The sequence below is a fragment of the Melitaea cinxia genome, chromosome 20, assembly GCF_905220565.1.
Source record: "Melitaea cinxia chromosome 20, ilMelCinx1.1, whole genome shotgun sequence".
NCBI classification, from domain to species: Eukaryota; Metazoa; Arthropoda; class Insecta; order Lepidoptera; family Nymphalidae; genus Melitaea; species Melitaea cinxia.
In genome coordinates, this window is record NC_059413.1 from 14823521 (window position 1) to 14848889 (window position 25369).

The 25369-nt window shown below is 35.1% G+C and overlaps 2 long non-coding RNA genes across 2 annotated transcripts; both read right to left on the reverse strand.

The window, feature by feature from the left end:
- Window positions 1-716: 716 nt before the first annotated feature.
- Window positions 717-1830, reverse strand: LOC123663586. The gene is made up of 2 exons (XR_006744686.1): window positions 1586-1830; window positions 717-985 (listed from the first exon to the last, which is right to left on the reverse strand). It is a non-coding gene; the product is annotated as an uncharacterized LOC123663586 (long non-coding RNA).
- An 11157-nt stretch (window positions 1831-12987) lies between these two features.
- On the reverse strand, window positions 12988-14804 carry LOC123663451. The gene is made up of 3 exons (XR_006744658.1): window positions 14596-14804; window positions 14342-14482; window positions 12988-13160 (listed from the first exon to the last, which is right to left on the reverse strand). It is a non-coding gene; the product is annotated as an uncharacterized LOC123663451 (long non-coding RNA).
- Window positions 14805-25369: the final 10565 nt, after the last annotated feature.

Sequence of the window (25369 nt, forward strand, 5' to 3'; positions counted from 1 at the left end):
TTTAAACTTACATCGCTGAAGTAATACGTACTTCGCGGTCGTGTTACAACCTGCTTTATTTGTTGGTCGTTGATGCGTTGTACTTACTGTATACTAAAATATAACATTTAATGTGATTGATTACCATAAGAAATATCACCGTTTGTTTGAGAAAAGCAAAATGAATCAATTTAATAAGAAATCGCCTATTTGGAACTATTATGAAATTTATAGTGATGACCACAGATTAATAAACAATAGGCAGATGGAGCGTGTGCAACAAAAAGTATGAAGCCACTTTTTATTCATGTGTGCGTGGCGACTAGAAATGGCAGTGTAGGAACACGTGCATCTATGTGTGTATAATGATACCATAAAAAGAAAAAAACTCCCTGTATTTTTTAAAATGTCCTTTTACGACAATAGGTTCTAAAGTTTTATTTGGATACGTGAATTTATAACTAAATAAATACTTTCATAATAATAACAACATTAATAAAGGTTTCGTTAAAAATAACGAAAGAAATAGGTAATATGTCAAGATTTTTATAACTAGCGGTCCGTCCACACTTTGCTTCGGGTATTAATTTTGTTTTTGTTTAATAAGGTTTAAATGGATTTTACAGTGTTTACAACTCTAGATAATAAAACTTTAGTGTTTTTCAGTAGTATCATATTTATTTCATTAGACAAATTAAAAAAACATACATAATTTAAAATATTTATTAACAATAATAATAATAATCATCATCATTTATTCACACACACACATACATCGATATACAGACAATCTAAAGACTAGACCAAAAGATTAGATAGTATTACAAATAATTACATTGGAATTTTTTTTATCAACCTACGACATTTTTCGGTAAAGCATAAGCCATCTTCTTTAAAATGTAATGAACACACAACGCAAAATTTTGATGCCTGCCTATTATTGTCTTGCCTGCTTTGGCGAATAATAGAAACCCATTCCTCACGTAGAACAACATCTGTCGGCAATCTGCAAAAATCATTAAATAATAAAACTTGACACTGATTACAATATGTATTCTTTAAATATATTCATCTTCCGTTAATTCCACTAATATTATATAATCTAGCTATTGCCCACAACTTAACAAAATATACCATATATGTGAATTACTTCATCATTATCATATATATATATATATATAATAATCATATATATATATATCATATATATATATAAGTATATATATCATATATATATATATATATATATATATATATATATATATAAGGAACTGAATTGATAGCCATATACATTTTTATTTAAGCTCTGCATTAGATATTAATGACCGAATCACAGTAAATGGTAATAACAGATAAAAATACATCTAAATTCGGCATAACTATTTAGGCGTGATATTACGTGTGGGAATCGAATACACGTCCGTTCATTTAAAAGTCAGTCTCACTAACGCCTAGACCATCAGGTAGTTTCCCCAATTGAAGGGAAAAACATTTCGCCGAAAACTGGCAACACAGTTGAATTAATGTCGAGGTTTTGTGTTCCGAGATAACCATATAATTTATTGAGTGAATAAATAATAAAATCAATTAAACAATTTATAATTACCTGTGAAATGAAATTCCATCCTCTTTTTTTTGTTTTCGGGAACAACTTTTACAATGTTTAACAACACAAGACGGCATTTTTTGACAAAAAATAATGAATCACTCGAGACGTTTAAACAATACAACGCTATCTTTAGCACTGCTGCGACTTTGTATTCGCTTTTGATTTTGTATTCGCTTTGGTGGCTTCACTCGCATGTTCGGCACGCTCCATCTGCCTTTTGTTTATTAATCTGAGGTGATGACAATAAACTGGCAGTTTGTTTGTTGTGTTTGTTTCTTACCACTGGTAGATTTTAATTATTAATTTGTTAGTTCTTTTTTGGTTAAATAAATATCTTTGTGAGTAATATTTCGAGTTTTTAACCGACTTCCAAAAAAGGAGGAGGTTCTCAATTCGACTGTATTTTTTTTTTTTTTTTTTTTTTTTTTATGTATGTTACATCAGAACTTTTGACCGTGTGGACCGATTTCGACAAATGTTTTTTTAATCGAAAGGTGGTGTGTGCCAATTGGTCCCATTTAAATTTATTTGCGATCTAACAACTACTTTTCGAGTTATATCTAATAATGCGTTTTTACTTGACGCTTTTTTTGTCGACCTACGTTGTATTATACCGCATAACTTTCTACTGGGTGTACCGATTTTGATAATTCTTTTTTTGTTGGAAAGGAGATATCCCTAGTTTAGTACCGTGATAAGAAAACCAGGATCTGATGATGGGATCCCAGAGAAATCGAGGGAAACTCTTGAAAATCCGCAATAACTTTTTACTAGCTGTACCGATTTTGATAATTATTTTTTTGTTGAAAAGAAGATATCTCTAGTTTAGTACCATGATAAGGAAACCACGATCTGATGATGGGATCCCGGAGAAATCGAGGGAAACTCTTGAAAATCCGCAATAACTTTTTACTGGGTGTACCGATTTTTATAATTTTTAATTTAATCGAAAGCTGATGTTTGTCATGTAGTCACATATAAATTTTATTGAGATCTGATCACTACTTTTTGAGTAATCTTTGATAACGCGTAGTTACTTGACTATTTTTTCGTCGATCTACGTTGTATTACTCGTCGGTGTAATTGAAGTCGGTTTTTTTTTTCGTTTGCGAGCAAACACAATTATTTCATAATTTATTTGGTAATCCTTACTGTATTTTATCATAAATAAGGAAGTAAATTTGTTTATCACGATTTCGCGCCCAAACTGCTGAACCAATTTAAATGAAATTTGGTACACAGATACTCTAAAGCCTTAGAAAGGACATGGGCTTATAATTTACGCGAAGTCGCGGAAAAACAGTTAATATGAATTAAAAAAATTGCTATTCGGTATTCGGCCAAATGGTTAACCATATTCGGCCGAATACCGAATAGCGAAAAAAAGAGGCCGAATAGCCGAATACCGAATAATTGCCGAATATTCGTGGCATCTCTACTAAAAATACCAAGCTAAGCTGGGCCACTCAGGTACTGTTTATATTATGAGATCAGTCGACTAACAATGGAGAAATAGCGATGATAGGTTTTATACGCTCTTATAGGATACAGTACAGCAAAAATAGATCAGCTGTCGATGAAGGAAATCCTAACAGTTGCTTTTGATGCATTATGCCAAAATGATTCTATATAGAAATGAGCTACTATAACCGTATTGATTTAATAAAATACACATCATCACCACTACAACCTATACAGTCCACTGCTGGACATAGGCCTCCACAAGTTTACGCCAAAAATAACGTGAACTCATGTGTTTTGTCCATAGTCACTACGCTGGGCAGGCGGGTTGGTGACCGCAGGGCTAGCTTTGTCGCACCGAAGACGCTGCTGCCCGTTTTCGGCCTGTGTATTTTGAAGCCAGCAGTTGGATGGTTATCCCGCTATCGGTCGGCTTTTTAAGTTTCGAGGTGGTAGCGGAACTGTGTTATCCCTTAGTTGCCTCTTACGACACCCACGGGAAGAGAGGGGGTGGCTATATTCTTTAGTACTTTAGCCACACAGTACTTGCCGACCTAGTTGTATAAAAAAAAACTAGTGTGTTTTAGATTACACGACTTAAGTAAAACTTCTGCACATAAGGCCTGCACTGTGTCTTAGATAGAGGCTACGAGAGACAGAGAGAAAGAAAATGTGTGCTCGCACTTCTCTCTCTTGCTTCGTTCACCTGGCCCGATCACACTTTTCGTAACGCTCTCATTACACATTCATCAGCTTATTCCCCAAGTCAAGCGTTTGTAAAGAAGTTTTACTTCAAAAATGTGTCTGTCTGGTGATAAGACAAGGCTGCGAACGGGCTGTGGCGAGACAACAGTCACAATGGCGCGAGAACAGCATCAACAACGCCACTCATTAGCGGAGATTTGACTTTGATGCGACCGTCATTACGAATTGTTTGTATCGTTGCGTACACAGATTCTCTCTCGTTCATTGTGCTATTGACTTATTGACGTACAAGTTTTTTTGTAATGCGTTGCCGTAATAGCTTGAAGACTTAGAAATATCTATAATATTCTTAACACAAATTCTGTCTCACTTACTATGCGTAAATTAAGCAAGCAATTTGTCGTTAATTTCCCTTGATACAGGAATTTTTCACGTAGGCGTTAAATAGTAACCTGCCTAAATCTAAAATAGCGAAGTTTGTTCAAAAACGATGTTACAACATTTATTTATACGCATAACATATATTTTATATATATTATTATATATTATATTTTATATTAAATGTTTCAGATACGATATTGCTGACCTTTGAATATCAAAACTCATCACTGTTTTTTTTTGTCGTCTTTATAGTTATGAGCATTCAAAGTCTGCGTAGCTATACATTTATTATATTAATAATTTCTTATACATTATAAACAGCATACTAATTTAGCTATATAAAAATCTAGAAGGTATTTATATGTTTTTGCATTACTATTAAATGAAATATTTTTCTTTAAATATTTCTCGAGCAGACGCCATCTTGTTACATTTATTAATTAAATATGCAGATTCAAATCGCGGTGACCTTGTGTGTAATGTAAGGCCTACAGAAGTAAGTAGTACATGTCTGGGAGATACAACTATTTAGATTAAATCTAAAAAACAAACAACGAAGGATTCGTTCATTTGTAATTATTTCCTGTAATGTTCATTATAAAATGTCATTTGCTAATTATAACATTCAAAAGCTACATATTTAATTTTTTTTACGAAATAAAAAAAAAATGGTTTTTAAATGATCGTATGTTTTTTTCAATTTTCTTTTTTATATTAATTCGATATTTAAATGTTAAAAACATAAATCGTATGATCTAAAAAAAACTTAAAGATTATACTGTAGAGAAATAACTTTTGAATTATATTTCATGTAATTATTAAATAATAACTGTTAGCAAGACAAAAAACCGACCTCGATTTAATTTGTCAAGTAATAAAATTATTAGTACATCATCAACGTAGGTTGTCGAAATAAAAGTCAATCGAATGCTCATTATTGGGGAAAAGTCACAAAATTTTTTGTTGTCAGTCTTGTTAGATCTCGCTTAAATTTAAAAGGTTCCTCACAATAAGCACTAATTTTCAATTAAATCAAATTAAAATAAAAAAAGCGGTTGCGGGTACGATCCCCGCAAATGATAAACATTTATATTGGCCATACAGATGTTTGCCGTGGTCTGGGTATTTGTGCAGTCCTTGTGGGTGTCCCCACCGTGCCTCGGAGAGCACGTTATGCCGTCGGTCCCCGTTGTTATCATGTATACCTGATAGCGATCGTTACTCATAGTAGTAAATTTATCCGCCAACCAGAATTGGAGCAGCGTGGTAGATTAAACTCTGATCCTTCTGCCACATGGGGAAAGAGGTCTATGCCCAGCCGTGGGATATTACAAGCTGAAGCGAAATCAAAATAACTTTATTTCCATAGGCTTCAAATGCACTTTCGAATCGTCATTTTGAAAATCAAAATTTAAAAAAAATCACCAAAATCGGTACTCCCAGTAAATAATTATGAAGTAGCACAAATAAAAAATATAGATAAGAAGAATAGTCGAATTAACAATCTCCTCCTTTCAACTCCTCACTTTACTGAAACGGTGAAACCTTTGTTCTCTTCCAACTTTAATAACTAGCACCCATTAGTAGAATCTCTGATGCTGCAGAAAATTATAACAAACGCTAAACAATAAAACAATCGTTCTCTTTCTAATGTAAATGACATTCAAATAAGCAATCCAAGCATTGAATGATACTTTCCATAAAAACGGATAAGTTAAGAAACTCCATCATCATTAGGTGATAATGAAAGGCAAAGCATTTTCTTCTAAAGTTTTGTTATTTGATTTTATACACATAATCATTAATTCTATGGTAAGCGTGTTCAGTTAGTTTAGGATTTCTTTATCAAAATTGTATGAAATGTCTGTAAATTGTAAGGTTATTATTTGTTAAATTAACTAGTAACGACATTTGACGTTAATAAATATTACGAAGGCCATCCTTTAAATTGTTATATGGTAACAATTGCATCTCATAGTGATGCATACTTCGAAAGATTAACAAAGCCATCACAGGCAGAAAAGGCTACACTGATCTGTTTAATTATTTTGATATTTGCGTTCTGCATAACAAAGTATTTTAAGAGACATTTATTTTATATTTAAGGTTCTGTCTGTTATTATCTGAATTAACTTTGTGCAGCTGAGATAATACATAGCACATTTTTGAAATTTATTATAAATGTTTGAGCCAAATGATTACCCTGTCGAACACCAGAATCAAGTGCATTTTGAGAACCAATACATTTAGATACACCCAAGGTAAACATGTTAAAGTTTATGAGACTTATGTTATACCATAATAATCCTTTCACTGATGGTATCGACTGTTAAGCAAATAAATAAATAAGCTATTAAGTAGCGGGAAGACACCTTTAGGACCGGCTCAGCTAAATGTCGCCAAGGACGCGACCGGACGACCCACTGGCATTCTGACGCTTCGTGATGAAACGATGACTATAGAATTGTGCATTACCTTGCAAACTCGCTAAATATACCCAATTATCATAATGTTATTGAGTATTTGAAACTCTATACAGCTTTTTATTACCACCGTCATGTGTGCGCCATCTTAATTATTATGTTGTTTTACGTTTATATTTACATATTATATGCCAACGTATAAGATTGAATTACCTTTAAGATGTTACAGTAGTAATAGTTTCATTTTTATTGTTAAATAAAAGTCTTTTAACACCACACTGTTATAAAAGGATTTTAGTATCTACTAGGACAGGAAAGTAGTCAGTTAGTTAGTCCCCCTCTGTTTCAACGTTGCAACAAATGAGATATGAGTCAAGATTCAATAAAAGTAAGTCAGTGATGAAATTACGTTACAGCTAGCTTCATTATTTAATGTTTGTAAATTAAAAATGATTGAAATGAATGAATGATTGTAAATGATTGTAATTAAAATGAAAATAATTTTTAATATTCAAATCGTAATGATAGCAGCGCACGTCGGGCTAAGTGTGATGGTATCTGAGTATGAGTAATGTTGTATCCGCGTGCGCAAGCAGAAGTTCTCGCTAGAAAGATACACGAGGAATGTCGTCCGACCTCAGAGAACCCGTTCTGATGGTACGAAATGAGATAACGGGGCTACCGTTAGACGTGACGGACACGTGACGAAGTGGTGATGGCGTTCCCCAGCTGACAGTGCAACTATTCTAGGTCTAGGTTTGTTTTCTATGAGCACAACATTACTTATTATTAAATTTCGAGAGGTATTGGCAAATGATGAACTGAGGAAAGGTTATGTTTCTTTAGTTTCGTCATCAATCTTATCGTATGTAAAATGAATTTTGAACGGCAAGCGAGCACCATCTTAGGCTGCATCTTCACTTACCTTCAGGTGAGATCGAGGTCAAGCGCTAGTCTATATATTAAAAAAAAACATTAAATGGATATGCAAGCGAGCAGATAGCTCAATCTATTTTAAAAAAGGGGGGAATCAGCCATCTACTTTCACCTAGCGCTAAATTGTTACTAAGGACATCTGCAAGTTGCAACATCAAAAAAGTACCAAGTGCATTGTTTGTCACTCCGCTTTGAAAACGCGTTTGAAACGTCACTGTTCAATGATACTTGATAAGCAGAATCTCCAACACATTGAACATTGTGCTAAGGCTGTATTTTTCTTGAATACTGTTCGGTTTTATTATTGCCAGTTACTAGTATCGATTACGTAATAAAATGAAAACTGTTAACTTCCCGTTTTTTTTTTGTTTATTTCTTTATTTGTTAAAACTTTATTCCCAAACTAAAAAGATGTAATTTAGAAACATTAGATACAAAACAAATAGGTATGAAATGGCGGCCTTATCGCTTGCGATCTTTTGCAAGCAACCTTTAATAATAGTAGTTAAAGAAAAAAAAAATGTGAGTTTCGCTATCTTATCAATTAACTAGATATTGAGCTAATTATGAAAGACTAATAAAAAATATACTAAATTTATTCTTGTTTTTACGTATTAAAACCATATTTAACCACGCAAAATAGGCGCACTGAGACGTCGAGTTGCGGAGAATAGCCCGTGAAAAAGCAATCAATCAATACGTATTAAAAAAAAAAAAAAAAGATGCATTTGACCATTTTAAACTCTACGCCAAAATTTTGTTGATTGGGCTACATTTCCCTCAGCGCTGGTGTGTCAATAACCGACGCAGGAGACACCGCAACGCCTGTTTAGTCTCTATGAACTATGCATTATGTATTTATGATGGTACAAAAGCCATTTGTATTGCTATCTCAACAAATACAGTATATATAATGATGCGTGTCTGTCGGAGCGAACCTTTCCAACGTGTTTCATCCTGATGAAATAATGGTTCAGCTGGACGCTAGGCCTTTCAATAAACAACACAATTTATCAATTATTGTATCATAGTTAAGTTACTAAGGGGTTTAAAAACTTCTACCACAAATGTCTTAAATACCACAACAATATGTTTCTGTTTACAAGTTCCGTCTAAAAATAAGGTTGCTTTTAATCAAGTTGTTGTTTTGAACTATTGTACAAGTTATTTTAGATAATGAAGTAATCTGAGGTAGGGCACAGTAGGTAATTTCTTGCTCAAAATCTGGAGCAGCCCGACTGAGGTACCTCGACCTTACAGAAGATCACAGCTAAATAATACTGTTTTCTAAAAGTGTTGTGTTCCTGTGGTGCCGACCCTACTCCCGACCCCACCCAGGAGTTTTGGCTACCTAACTCAACACAGGACCAATAATATTTGAGAGCAGCATTAGTTGACTGTGAGCTTGTAACTATGTGGCACTACTCCAGGTTGGTTTCTTCGGGTTGCTCTTAATTTTATGAAAGGGATTTCCTACCGTGCCCTATCTCGCAAATAAATGGAAATGTCAGCGACGTTTTACGCATAAATTATGCGTTCAAATAATGAACTGTGAATCAGAAGATGTGACTTATCTCACATGACTTATCTCCAATACTATAAAATGAGATAATTATACGATACAATAAAACAAAACGTAAACAAGGTAACGTCGGTTAGCAACTAATTGCGGCGCGGTCGCTCCACACGATACGTCGCTCAATGCCACATTGGCGCAGATCGCGTTGCTGGTAACTCGAGCTGAGGGGTGGATAACGCTTAGGGCTGCCAAATTTATTATTAAGATACATACTTCTTCCGTTTGTGTGAAAAAAGTTGAAATTAATTAGCACAATATTGAGTACTTTGTTAATGCTGTTACTCGAATTATTAAGAAAAGAAGAAAGTAAGGTTAAGAACGTAAACATTTTCAAAAGTAACGGTCCCCAGTTACGGTCATTTATCTCAAAAACGTACGATTGTACAAAAATTTAAACGATTTTATATTTTCGAAATAGGTAATAACCCTATCTACGACTGGGACCACTGCTACACCATTATGAGTTTTATGTTGTAGGTAGTAGAGGTGACTGGTGGTGTAGTGTGAGGGGTGATATATTGACAATCACCGCTCTCATGTTTCAAGGTGACGATGAACGTTGGATAAAACGAATTAATAAACCGTGACATATTATTACTTTTTGTTTTATTAGTTAAGTATCGAATGTTCGATGTAATGAGCAATTACAGAGTGAGGCTAGCGACGAGTTACAGGGGATATTGAGTTGCAAAAAATTTACACGTTTAATGTTTTGTTGTATGATACAAAATTATGACGACTGATTGGTGCAGTGGTTTTGGTAACTATCGATGTGCTTGAAGTCGCAGGTTCGATCTTTTCGGGTAAAAGATATTTTTGTAGGCCATAAAGATCTTTGTCCAAATGTACGCGCTAGATTTTAGTTCTACTGGCGGCAAATATTTGTTTAAAACATCGTTTACTATCTGGCTAGTTGAGCATGCAAATGTCTGAAAAATTCTTAGCAAATGCCATATGAAATAAATAGTTTGGTAAGAAACGTAATATTGTCGACATTGTTAGTAAATCATTTTAACTGAGGTAGGAAACAGTAGGAAATATTCTGATCAAAATCTAGAGCAGGTAGACTAGGAAAGTACCTCAACCTTAGAAAAAGATCTCAGTTAAATAATACTGTTTTGAAGCAGTGTTGTGTTCCTGTGGTGAGTAAGGTGAATAGAGCTCCTGGGGATTGGAGATGGGGTATTTCAGGCATCTGTAAGCTACGGTAATGGCTTACTATTAGGTGAGCCCTACGCTTGGTTTTCGAGCTAGTTGTATAAAAAAATAAAAAAATATAAAAAATTGTTCAGCCCCTAAGGTTTCGCAACGCTATGTCTAACACCAACCAGTTTATATTATTTTAGTGACATTACAAAGAGAAAGGGTAGGTTACAGTAAGCCTTGCTGACGTAACGTGTAACTCGACGATAGCTCGAAGACCAAAAAGGCGAGTCGATTTTATCACCCAATTACTACAATTACTAGCCCATAAATAAACGACTAATAAAACGCCTATAACGAGATAAGTATGATTTTCTGTTTCACCTATTTTGATTGTTACTGGGTTTTAATAAATCGAAGCATTAGGGGAAAAAGTAAATACTTATTTATTTTTTAATGGTAATGGTTAAATGGTATGAAAATATACTTAAAAATATTTTTGCCTTTCGTTTGACATATCCCCAACAGATTTTTTTTTAATTTTTCGAGGATATTTTCTAAATCTAAAGATGTCTCAATAAAGTTTATTGAACATATTTCATTAGCTTCAGTCTTTTAGAAAGAACGTATCTTCGTCACAAGCCCTGATCGTCCAAGGTCTGCTAATTTGTAGATCGTATCGCGAGTGGATTATGATCTACTTTTAAAGAGATTGCAATGTGACCTCTGATTTTACAGCTGAGTTGCTGACGTGTTGAATTATAACATATTTGCATCGGTTAGTTTTTTTCTGAATTAATAATGGAAGAATTGAGAAAAGTGCAAAAACAGAAAATTTGTACGTAAATAGGAATCAAGTACGAAATAAAAAGGAATCAAATTTAATAGAAAATTTCTTTATTGAAGTAGGCTCCAAAGCATTTTTTAATTATCTTTTACAAGGCAGATCTTTGGCATGTTCTTATCATGATCTTTAAAGTTGATTCAGGTGAAAAAATCGTCAATAAAGTCAACTACTACTCATTCAAAAACCATCAATTAGAAATATGTCAGTTATTTGCCCTGCAGAAAATTCAATAATGTATGTATGTATGTATATAGACGACAATAAGCTGCAAGTACGTTGGTCATTAGTACGTTGGATGTTAAGTCCTTAAGAACGATCGCCTGTTGGAATTTCGAATCCATTCCAAAATGCATTCCTGTACAATTAAACTGTCTTGTCAGTTGTCAAGCAAGTTTCCCTTTGGTTTAGCTTGTAGGACGTGACAATTTAATTACAGCGTTATTGCATGCGAGTTACTGGTCATGCGGAGCTGATTCAATTACGATAGGATAAAACCCGTGGGAGACTACCATTGGACTACCACTAGGCATTGTTGTCATTCCAATTTACCACTCTTTTTTCCTCTTCTTCTTTTATCTCTAGATATATGTTTTTGCTGATGTTGTTCACGGCCAACCTTGTTACCTAACTATTAGTACTTATTTACTACTGCTATCAATGTTGCGGTCACCAACCCGCCTGCCCAGCGTGGTGGCTATGGGCAAAACACATGAGTTCACGCCATTTTTGGCTTGAACTTGTGGAGGCCTATGTCCAGTAGTGGACTGCGAAAGGCTGCAGTGATCAATGTTGCGAGTTAAATTATAGGTTAACAGACACTTTCAAACAAACTGACGATAATCGTGTTAAGGTTGATAGCGATCTTAATTGAAAGATATAGAACTTTTAAACACAAAGTTTCGCAAAAAGGTTCTTCGTAAATTAAGTTGTTAAAATCGCTCAACTTCTCGATGTAAGATAAAAAATCAGTAAAATTACATGAATTTTTAGGCACTAATTTTCATTGGCCATACAGATGTTTGCCGTTGTCTGGGTGTTTGTGCATGTGTATTGTGTGTGTTTTCGAACCCAGATACAAGAGAGAGTGGGGGCCGTTGAGTGTGAGGCGTTTAAAATGTTTAAAAAAAGGCCACGCCACTTTAACTTTATTTTTAGCGTTATTGGACGAGCTGGCGAGATAAGTACTTAACTTATTTAAACACCAGAGCTCACCAGACGCTCCTTAACTGCCGCTCTCATTGCACTTGTTATTTTAATCGTCTTCGAAAATATCCGACTCGTTTGAACGGCGCTGCCTTACAGAGCGATGACTTAACTATACACTTCCTCTGTTCTAACTTCGATAGTTCGACAACATTTATGACTTTCTCTACTATCTATGACTTCTTTAAAGAAACGCTCTCGGTTTAATTTAGATAATTAGCTGCAGTGCACTAAATGTAGTGTTATTAGCCTTCTAATATAGTTGTTATCGTTTTAAATAGATTTTTATTTTTATATAAGTATGTTGAGAATGAGAGAAAAATATTGACTGAAAAATCACGTGACTCTTTGTAAAGGCGGAGAAATCAGTTTAAATTCTAGAATAATCTTTTAACTGTACCTTTACAATTATGCTTTAGTTTCAGAAATTTCTAGAACACTAATTAATTAAAGGAAGTAATTGTCGTTTAAACATTTTATTATTTATCATGGGGATGAATATTCTGTGAACAAAGCTAATCTCCTTCGTGATGTTGGTAACACTTGGAGACATGAGACAGCACTTGCCCAAACAAGGATAGCTTATTATATTTTGTACGAAAAAGTAAGTAAGTAGCCTGAAAAGAGGACAATTCGCAGAAATAGCATTGAAAATAGTAATTAATCTTTGGCGAAATTAATCGCCTATTTCAAAACAGTGTATAAAATATTTAAATTAGAGTGCTAAATAATTATATTTATTGTCTTAAAATAAGGTCATCGTAAGAAAGACAGAGTGAAGTGAAGAGAACGTCGAGATGCAAACGACATCGGTGATTGAGATCGAGGCTGTCAGGACGACCGCGGACCGACAGCGATGCCATAGAGCTGGCGCGCGCACTGCGGGCCGGCGAGCTGCGGAGGATACATTATTAACATAGGAAATTAGCCCATTAACATATATGTGAGCTTTGTGTATTATTAAGTTACTTAATACTATAAGTTTAAGTTTTTCTTAAAGTTTAGTTTTATAATTTTTTATAAAGTAATTTTGAATTAGGAACAAAGTTAGAAGTCCAATAAAGTAAACACTATATACTAAACACTATACTGTTGCTTATGTAAACGTCTGACGCTGCACGGAGCCAAATAGGATTTTTCTGGTATTGGGGTTCCAAAAACAATTACAACACGGTCACACATGCCCAGATCTGTGTGACTGTATTGTAAGAGCAGATGCATGTCGTAGTTCAAACCACGACGTATGGCCAATAGAAATGCTTGTCATGAGCGGAGATCGAAGTCGCAACTGCCAGTAGAATAGCATTGCTTTAACTGCTAAGCTGTCGTCAAAATTTAAATTCTAAAAGAAAAAACATGGTCAATTAGAAAAAACAATTAGAAAAAAAAATCGCATAAACTTACGAGATCTGCGATAAAATTTCTGTAAGAAATGTTCCCTTATGCGTGTCTACTAAGACAGGCTCCTTCAAAAACAAACGACCTGTGATTTCTTGCAATCGCTTGACATGCCCATGAAGGACGTACGAAATATTAACAACCAATTACGGAGACACGATTACAATATCGTTACATCTTCTCACTTGTCTACGAAATTGACAAGAACGCTCGAAAAGCAATTAATGTTTCATTGATATTTCATTGTTTATACACTAATCAAATAAGTAAATGATAATTTAAATATAAATCTTATCTTATATCGTAAAACATTAATTGATTGTACATCAAACAATCGCTAAAAACTAGCAAAAACATTTTGTCTTACCATTACTATTTTGTCTTTTAACTGAGGTAGGGCACAGCAGGAATTTCCTGCTCAAAATATGGAGCAGCCCAACTGGGGTAGTACCTCGACCTTACAGAAGATCACAGCAAAATAATACTGTTTTCAAGCAGTATTGTGTTCCTGTTGGTGAGTAAGGTGACCAGAGCTCCTGGGGGGATTGGGGATTGGGTCGGCAACGCGCTTGCGATGCTTCTGGTGTTGCAGGCGTCTATAAGCTACGGTAATCGCTTACCATCAAGTGAGCCGTACGCTTGTTTGCCGACCTAGTGACATTAAAAAAAAAACCAACCTCTTCACAATCTGCAGTTTTGACTTTTGACGTAATAATAAGGGGATGAACCGACGTGGGAAAATACACTTTGGGTTGAGACTCCATGTAGATGGAATACTCCTTTAAGGTTTTGTATTAATACCGTCGTATGGTCGATTACTGTGGAAAAAAAACATACTTAAGTAATAAATCAGAATAAAATATGATATATGTAAATATTATGCGGATTATAAAAAGCTACACAATTTGTAACATTAGGATTATGTTCTTACCGTTTACATGAATAGGAAAAATCACAGCACCGGTGATAAAGAGGCGACAATGTTAATTGTAACTGCAATTACAAAGCGTTCAAGCTGTAAGCGATCTCCATTGAGCTATTAGACTAATGTATTAGATAATGCAGTTGTGTAATACGCATCGCTTTTCAGTGAATCATCTTCTCAGCAATGATTGAGGCGAGTATAATTGTTTGTGTACGCTCATATACACACTAAGTGGTTACGTTGTTACATTTGTCTCCGAGCTAATTAATGATTTGATTAATCTTTTATTGTTTGTATCAATTGTGATGGTTTTGATGATGGATGAAACTCAACTTGAATGAATGGATGAAACTCACTCACACTGGAGCTGGAATGAAAGGCTTAACCGTGTTGTGGGATAGATTTCTTTATGTTTATCAAATATCAAAAGATTGATAATTTTTTTTGAACAGGAAATTATGGTGATATATATCAGTTTAGGGATAATAATAATAATAAATACTCTTTATTGTACACCACAAAGAAACATTACAAAAAAGTGATACATGTAAAGAAAGATGTACAAAGGCGGTCTTATCGCTAAGAGCGATTTCTTCCAGACAACCTTTGGGCATAGGACATAGCGAAGAAAAAGAGAAGCGGTAGGGAAGTGTACAAACAGTTGATAAAGAATTGGCGTATAGTTAACAAGCAGTATGGATCATGAAATAATATGGTTTTCTATATGCTCGTTAAATAATAACACAGAACTCTTTTGTTATAACTTATGGGAAAAACATTAAAAATTTCCACGTTAATGAATGCAGCATCTAATCACGAACGATATGAAAACACAGCTACACAAACTGTACATACAGTTAAACCGTTCGGCGCGGTTATTGTTTTGATTGCAGTAATGACAGTAGCGTCGCTACGTTTTGCATCAAAACAATCAGAATCGCGATTAAACAGGGAAAGCATTTGCACGTCTCGTCTGCCAATTTTATTATTGTAGTTAAAGTTAGTAAAGTTAAGTAGGTATAATCAGTGGCGTAGCTATCATAGGGCCAGGTGGTGCAGTGCACCAGGGCCCCGGAGCTCAGGGGGCCCTCTAACCTCAGCTTTGAAAAAAAAAAAATAATAAAAAAAAATAAATTAAAAAAAAAGGCCAATACAAGTTCAAACAACGCGGAAAGAGGGGAGGAGGGCCCGATTCTTTCCCTATGCACCAGGGCCCTTGTCCCCCTAGCTACGCCACTGGGTATAATAGGACAAAAGTATGACCATCCACAACAAGAATAATTTTTTAATCGTACCAGTAGTTCCTGAGATTAGCGCGCTTAAACAAATAAACAAACAAACTGTTCTGCTTTATTATTGTTAATAAAAGATGTAGGTTTATCAATAATTAGTAAACGAATATTTTATAATCCATTATAATGATTATATTTGTACAGTACACACATAAAGTTGTACATTTCTTTTTGTGAATTTGTTTAATAAATTGTAAACCTCTCAATAAAGAGTAAATTATTATTATTATTATATTTGATGCGTGCTGTCTAGTTAACATAGCATTTGTGTGAAAATTAATAAAAAAAAATTAGCTTCATTTATATAAGAGAGCAAAAGAGTTTGTTGCTTGGTCAAAAATTAGTTTCTGTGTTGCGTGACATTTATAATAATGAAAGGGTATAAAACATCATACAATTGATCTTTGATCAATTGTATGATAATGTAATGATGATAATGTAATGAAATGAGTAATAAGCATCGTAATTTAATGCGCGTAAAACCGCAGGGGACGTATATATCAACACTGTATTCTATTACAAGAATAGCTAGCGGGAGATGATTGCGGGCGCGGGGTCACGGTCGGCGCGCATCTGACGATCACCAAGTGCCTAATTGATTGAAGGGATAATTGCCCTTTGTCCACACGATGGCTTTGTGACATATCGCATGGTTTAACGGCTAGTTACGACATACCAATATTTTTTGTAATATTATAGTATACCTAGTAGTAAGTGTTATAACTATTAAATATAAAAAAATGATATTCAATGTTAACTAAGTTGAAGTATTATAAACAAATTTATATTAAATATGTATATTTGTATACCTAATATTATTCGTACAGTGCTGCCAATCTCAATGGAATAAAATTATAAATAAAATAAAACATGGTACAAATGAATTTGGTAAGCCATTAAAGCTTAAGTAAACCATACGGCTAAATACGACGAGGATGGTTCTCCACAACAAAGAGAGTGTATATAAAACCGATTACACACGTTGCCTGCCGCAAGCCGCGTTGCGGTTGCTCCGAGTGCTGTTTCCCGACTTTATACCATAGTACTCTGTGTTCCCGACTGACGGTCTGCCGCGCTGATGCTAAACGAAATGTGCGTTTAGTTCGTGGCTACCCGCTTTGAGTAAAAAAAGTTCAATGCCCTTGCTGTCTTCTCATCTGTATAAGATATTTGAATCCTTGTTTGTTTTTTCCTTGTATCGCTTAATATTCTTTGTATGTACGCTTCAGCCTGTATTATCCCACTACTGGGCATAGGCCTCTTTCCCCATGTAGGAGAGGGATCAGAGCTTAATCCACCACGCTGCTCCAATGCGGGTTGGCAGAGATATATTCCCTGCTATGAGTAACGATCGCTATCAGGTGTACATGATAACAACCGGGACCGACGGCTTAACGTGCTCTCCGAGGCAGGCCTAACTGTGTCAGCGGTAGTAACTGCTAAAACTTGATCCCCTTTGATGCAATGATTAATTAAATAATTATTATAAAGCCGTTATTTAACAGTTCACTTTAAGAGTATCCGCACCTGTTTCCCACGCTCCGACCTGCGTTAGTGAAGTAATTAGACTGTAAACTTAAGATTACTTACATTCCAGTAATCAGAATCGTCAAAAAGGCAGAATATTGGGAAACAGAATGAAACTTAAGTGTTTTATGAGTGAAGTACTTTAGATTTGTGTAAATAAAAATGAATTCCTGAAAGGTATGTGTACATAACTTTCGAACGCCTGCGTAAAATGAAATCATTCTTTTTATTAGGTTCATTATCGTAACGACATGGTTTCTATAAAAATAAGGCTATAATGTATATCACAGGTAGACTAATTTATGGGAGGCTAAATTTTTGTTATTTCTACCTTAATTCCGGTGCTGCGGGAAGTGTACTCATGCTCCGTTCTGCGACTATCACGCGTTATTTTCGAACAAATTTACGTAAAAACGATCTTTACTGCAAGATCAAAATACGATACGAACTGACCTTTAACGAAAAAAAAAAATAGCCATACATCTAGGGAAAAAAATATGGTGGTAAATACACCAGTTTAGCTAGTTAATGATAAAACGGAAAAAATATACTAAAATATAGACATTCACAGCTATGAATATTTTGGTTGTGTCAATTACCCATCCTTCTCATTATAGAAACAAGACGTGTTTACTTGATCAGAGCCTCAAAGGGCAGTTAACAACCATTGCGACAGGCAATTGACACGCAGCTCCTAATCGAAGGCTGAACTTACTGGCGTGTCCGACTGCGTGATTTCGTCTTATTGATGTCGTGCGTGAGATGAGGTCGCGAGGACTGATTGATTGACTGACTTAAAATTAATCTATACAGTGTATTCTAAGCCGGGTCCTAAATATTCGTGTAGTACACACACAGTGTGTGATTAGAAACAATTAGGATCCATTTTGGAAATGTGTGGGAGTTCTTACGTACTTCTTCTGCGTACGTAGATTCGTTGAGTTTTGGATTGGCGACCTTCTTTGGTATTTAACTATCAGATTATATACAGTAAAAAAAAGTCATCAAATGTGTATTTTGTGAAATTTAAAACTAATTAATGAGTTTATAACTGCTTTTTATTATTTTATTAAAGCATTTTTAGAAAAACTGCCTATTTTGGACAGTTATGTCAAAACACAAAGTATTAAAGGTGTAATTTTGTCAGTTCATTAAATCCAGAATGTCAATGTAGGTGTATCTTTGCCTTATTTATAAACTTGTGTTTTTTATTAATACAGGCTTTATAATTCTAAAGAACTCACGGCCATCATAAGTTCGTTTCTGTTCATTAGCTATTAAAACCAATAAAAACATTTTGTTTAAACAGGCGCTCGTAGACCTTGATAACAACTTGATAATCATACGGTACTTGAAGCTATTTTAAAGTTTGAAGTCAGAAGACATGATGTTTATTGTTTTAATTAATATCATTTAGATTGAAGAATAACTTTCAGATAACCGTTGATCTAATAAGTTATTAATTATAAGGCTATATCTAAGAGGGCTCGCCCTCGTCTGCCAATAGCCAACTATTAAAATGAGGACCTGTTTATCAACTTGTAGATAGCGCTATTTGATGGATGATGATATCCTACAGATACAATAAGGAAATGGCTAGGTGGCTAAGGAATGGAACTCGTTGCCCGCGTCTGTGTTTCCCGAACGATACAATCTGGGTGCCTTCAAGGCCAGAGTGAATAGGCTGTTATTAGGCAGGCTCCACCTTCGACCGCATCGTCACTTAACATCAGGTGAGATTGTGGTCAAATGCCTGCCTATTTGTCATTAAAAAAAAAAATACAATTTTTTGATGTATTGTTCTTTTTTACCATCGAATTCCAATGTTTTTAAGAGATATTTCTATTCGAAAGTGAAAACTTGTACTTTGTTAATTGGGGTGAAACAGGTCCTAATAGCTTATTCTTCTTTAAGTTTAAACGTACTTCATTTGCAGGATAAACTATATCCACACCTAGTGAAACAGTCCTTGAACCGATTAATAATTATGGTTTTTATCGTGGGTGCAAGGAAGTATGGATGATTGAGACTCACGAAGTGTGAACTTTTTTTTTCTGGATTTATTTATTTTTATTCTATAGACTCAGAAATCATTGAACCGATTTCAATAATTCTTTATTGTTGGTATCAGTAAATGAATCTTCTCAATAGCGTGAATAAACTCTTTACGCTTTATACTCATCGCGACCTTTAGAAGGATAATGTCTTAGTAAGGAGTCCGAAAACATGAAGATACTACGATCAACCTTTTAACGATCAATTCAAATTTTTCATGCAAGTCGAACCGTCGTCAGAGTGACAATTACGTCAAGGTGATGCTTAATCTCAAATAAAATACTAAATAAGTATAAAATTTATTATTATTAGGTTCATCGTGAATGTTGTGCTCGTGACTCTGATTTCCCTTCTAAAGTGAGCTATTCGTAGAACACGGAAGTTTTGTTAACACGCCTCTGTTAGCTCCTGCACGTTTAAAATACAACAAAATAAACTTCACTCCGTAATTATTAATATCTCGATTTATTGAGACTAAAAATAGGGATGTAATTAGTACATAAAGACTTATTCACAGCTTACTGAACATGTCGCAAATAGCCCTTATAGGATCACTGACATGTCTCCCTGTTCGTCAGTTACAGCCGTATTGTTATGATTTTACAAGACCAATTTATTTTTAAATTGGTACATGCGTGGATAACTAATATTCAGTGACTTCTAAACGTGATATTAAAATATTTATTGTTAATTAGTTGCGCCACGCGGTTTTACCCACGTAATTTCTGATCCGGTGGGAATGCCGGGATGAAAAGTAGCTTATATTATTCTAGATCTCCAGCTATCAACATACAAAGTTTTATTAAAATCAGGGTAGTCGTTTTAGCATGAAAATGTAACAAAAATATGTATACATCTATCCTCACCAGTATTCGCATTTCTAATATCAATAGGGTATAAAATTACGGTCAAAACTAAATGCATAATAATCTCGTTTGATCCATTGATGGTAGCACCATTTTTCTGTCCAGGGTAAAGGTCCAATTTCCACCTCGAGTTGGGTATAATATTTGTATAGGTGTGTGTATGATTAACTAAAAATTATTATGTGCATCAGTCAGCTGTTACCTAAAACCAAAAACACCGCCGTCAAATTGCATACTTTAAGAATCGACGACGTGTGTGTAGATTTACATTTAATTTATTCATATTAAACGTGTTTGTTATGTTCTTGAATTGTGCTTCGATGTTAATTTGATGTTCTTTTACACGATAAAAGAGAGATGTTCAAGGTTTTCGTGCATTAAGGTGTGCGCTTTTACAATAACGAGCTCTTGGTATGTTGAGGATACGTTTAGCATAACATCATAAATGCGGCCGGCTTTGACCCGCCGATGTATTTGCATGTTTATTGGACGTCGCATAGTTACTGAGGGCCTGCTTCACCACTTGTAGATAAAGTTTTCGATAGAGCAAATATAATTTATTATTTATTTTTATTTATTTATTTATTTTATTTGAATTGGCCATATAGTTTGCCGTGGTCTGGGTGTTTGTGCAGTCCTTGTGGGTCTCCCTACCTTGCCTCGAAGAGCACGTTAAGCCGTCGGTCCCGATTTTATCATGTACACCTGATAGCGATCGTTACTCATAGTAGGGAATATATCCGCCAACCCGCGTTGGACTTCTTTCACCTTAATTAATAAACTACAGCTTTTAGATTCATTTTTGCGCATAGATATAGCTCATAAATACAGTGGACTTTGATGGTGAAAAAGAATAATACATCAAAAACTATTCTGTATCTGTATCTGTTGAATAGCATTTTCCGTCAAATAGCGTTATCCACAACCGATGGAACAGTCCCTGAGTGTTATTAAGTACGTGATGTCATTTGACGCTGACTTCATTTGCATTTTTATATCTTTTACATGACGAACAGAGGTTTAATGTATGAAATGAGTATTACAGATGTTAGTTTATACCGATAAGAGATAAATTTTAGATTATGTAAAAAATAATTCCTATAATTTATCCGACTGATATGAGACTAGAACATGGTAAAACTTGCTTGCTTCAGTCTTCAATCTGCAATTAACAATTAGGCACGCCTTGAAAATACGAATCTGCTTTGAATATTTTTAAAAATTTATATTATTATGTTTTAGTATCTGACATTCTCTCATAGTTAGGGAAACCTTGATAACAACTAATGGTTGTCTTTTCGCACGATTGACAGTAATAAAAATAGAGCAGATAGGTTACAAGTTTTCCATACGTTTCCCATCTCTTGTACTTCAAAAATAATATGGGTAGCCTCTAGCTTTCCTCGGTACATATAACGATGGACTCCAACACAAAAATAGTTTTTTAATTCGAGCGAGTAGATCATGAGATAAGCGTTTCCAAACATACAAAAAAAAATTGAACAAACCGTTCAGCCTTATAATATTAGTATAGATGTGAAGGCGTTAAAATTTTATAAAATGATTGAAAAAACTGTTACTGCCTTTTACCTCAGCATGGCGAGTAGATGAACTGAGTCATAGAGGACAAGGAGGTCAATCACCACAATTCTGTAAACGAGATTTGTAACTGTCATTTATACAAGTCATGTAATGAGACTCCGGACAATAAGGTTTGTATCAAAAATCCTACTGATCATCATCAATACATGTAACAAAAATGTAACGGATCGCTGTCTGTACATGGAAGCTATATGAGAAAAAACATTATTGGGACTTTTATCAACGCAAATAGCACACTTCCCGTGGGTGTCGTAAGAGGAGACTAAGGGATAACACAGTTCCACTACCACCTTGGAACTTAAAAAGCCAACCGATGGCGGGATAACCATCCAACTGCTGGCTTTGAAATACACAGGCCGACGGGCAGCAGCGTCTTCGGTGCAACTAAGGCAGCCCTGCGGTCACTAACCCGCCTGCCCAGCGTGGTGACTACACAATGGGTAATACACATGAGTTCACGCCATTTTTGGCGCGAACTAGTGGATGCCAATGTCCAGCAGTGGACTGCGATAGGCTGAAGTGATTGAGTGAGTACAGACAGCGATCCGTTACATTTTTATTATATGTATTGATTACAATTAATGGACTTATGCCAAAGTAGCTATTTTTCCAGACAACCCAAATTTTTTCAGATTCAATATTTTACATAACAGCCTCTTACCTAAGCACGTCAGTCTGTAGACTGGCCGATGTCGAGTGTGGAGAGTCAGCGTGAGCACACTGCCGCTATTGTGTTCGAAACCATTAATTCATTCGTCGACATTAAGATAAATGAACTAAGGGCGGTTACGAAACATCTCCATAATAGAATGAATACATTTTGATTGGTTAATATTGAATGATGATTCGATTCATTTAAAAAAGCCTTCGTAACAAATTTAAGTACAATTTGTTTGATCAATTCTAACACTTGAACAAATAGATTGAGGACACAGTTCAAAGCATGTTGTTGATGTAGAAGAAGCCTACATAATCATTTATCTACGGCGATGAAACTGGGTTACGGGAGTTTTCAACAATCTTTCAACATCTTCTACAGTAATGATCTAGTTTTTAATGGAACAAAACGGAACTGAAGTGTCAAAAAGTACTCTTGTGTAGTAGAAGTGGGTGACCTTTGAGTTTTTCAGTGTAATACTGACTCATCCAATTTGGTGAAATCATTAATACCAGACAACACACTCTCCGGCCTAGGAGCTTTTTTCAGAAATTTATACCTACATGACTGTTAGGTAATATTATAAACAGTACCTTATCTAAGCTGGAGTTACGCTTGAGCCTGTAATATCTCACTACTGGGCATAGGACTTTTTTCCAAGTAGGAGAAGGATCAGACCTTCATTCACAACGCTGCTCCAGTTCGGGTTGGCGGATAGTACATACCCTGTACATTCAATTTGTTTTGTACAATTATTAATAAGACTTGTGCTTTTGAATTCACGTTTATTAATACTTTAAAAAAATCATCCTCTGGAACTACAGAAAAGAAATGTTTACTAGAGCAAGAGGGATGCTTCATCGAGATAATAATGCAAAGTATTTATGTAGTTTAGAAGAACTGCCGATAAGATATCCGCTCGAGCAAATCACAGTTTAAAACAAAACGCGCATTACATGCTGCAGAAATATTAAGTATTTATGGCAAACTATTTATTCTAATTGTTATGCTTAGGTATGTGTTGATTGGTATGCTCAAACTGTGCAAGCAGACGCTCAGCTCGTAATCGTGACTGATTTCCATGTCCAATTGAAGTTTAGTTCGGAGCACTTAATGCGGAATGTTCCGGAAGGTTCTCTCATCACGAGCCGAGCACCTGCATACTATTTTGTTCATGTGTTTATCCGTCCTAAGTGCCGATCATAAAGACACGGCATACTTGGAATATCACTTAGAATCTTCAGAGACAATTATTTTTAGTACAGCTCGTGTATAGCGATTAATTGACGACGTGTTGGCTTAGTGATTTTACAGCCATTGATTGTTACGCTAGGTCGAGGGTTCTCTCCCCGTTCGTGACATATTTTTGTATGGACATTTATTTATGCTGAGTGTATTTTTTCAGATCCTGACAAGGGATAAATAAGACAAGTATTTTATTAACATTTCTAGCAATGTGTCGCGCGCCAATTCAAACTCTATAAGTAAAATTCGAACTCTGTAACTAATGTTATTCTTCCTAATAAGTGTCGATCCGTCCGTGTGACAGTTATGTGCCATATGAAGAAACAGTGATTGGCGCTTGGCGAAAGAGTTTCAATTCAAAAGCACACTAATTTTAAATTATGAAACAGCATGTAAATGTCTCCCTACTAGGTAAAGGCTGTTTCTTCAATACAGTAGAGCAGTCAGAGCTTAATACTAATTGTTATTCATGCTATTCTACTGAGGAGTGAGGACTAGTGAATATACTCGCACGTTGCCTCAGAAGTTCTTCTATACCACGTTGGCTTCATTTATGTAATGTTTGTATTCACTCATCTGTTCCATGAACTTAGTTATATCGCCAAATTGGTTGTTTATCTTTGTTCAACTTGTATTTTAAGATGATTCTTTAAGTAAAAATGTAGATTTTTGAATTACAAATCAAACATCCTTGACTCAGAAGAAAGGTTATCTTCCGTTGATCGTATCGACTGCAACTACATACATAAATATTAAATACGAAATAAATATTAATGAAAGACATCTGACCGATGGTATATTGACTTTAAATATCGAATTTCACCTTACTTGATTCACTAACAAGGAAGTAAACAGCACGAGCAATAACATTATCACCGCGGTAGGAATGGCTCCGTGAAACGTACATCCGACAAGGATAGCGTGGTTGTAAATTAATCCTTACTGTGTTATATGAAAATATAGAAACCGTTTGTTTGTATGCATTCTTAGTCTACTGCAACTAATTAAAAGTAATTCTAGCATTATTTATTTATAGAAGAAGATGGATAGTTTAGCTATAGTGTGCCTTTCCAGTCTCAGTATACCACGTATAAGGCGTCTTCAAATAAAATTGAAGTATCTGCGCCGCGTGCTGCGGTCACCAACCCGCCTGCCCAGCGTGGTGACTATGGGCAAAACACATGAGTTCACGTTATTTTTGGCGTAAACTTGTGGAGGCCTATGTCCAGCAGTGGACTGTATAGGCTGTAATGATGATCTGCGTCGCGCGGTTCCACCGCGTTCATATAAGGGAAAAACGAACTAAAATATCTTTGAAACATTGGTGAACAACTCGGGCGACTTACATGCAAGGTGTGACGCGGCGTCGTTTCATTTGATTTTACAATAACTCCAAATTAAACGCTTTAAAAGACAAAGTTTATCGTCATAAAATTGCGTTGTCGATGAACATTATTCATTCGTCAGGATTCATATGCCTGGCTAATACTAATGCAATAATATTACCTTTTTATTGTTTGTGATCATTAATTCGT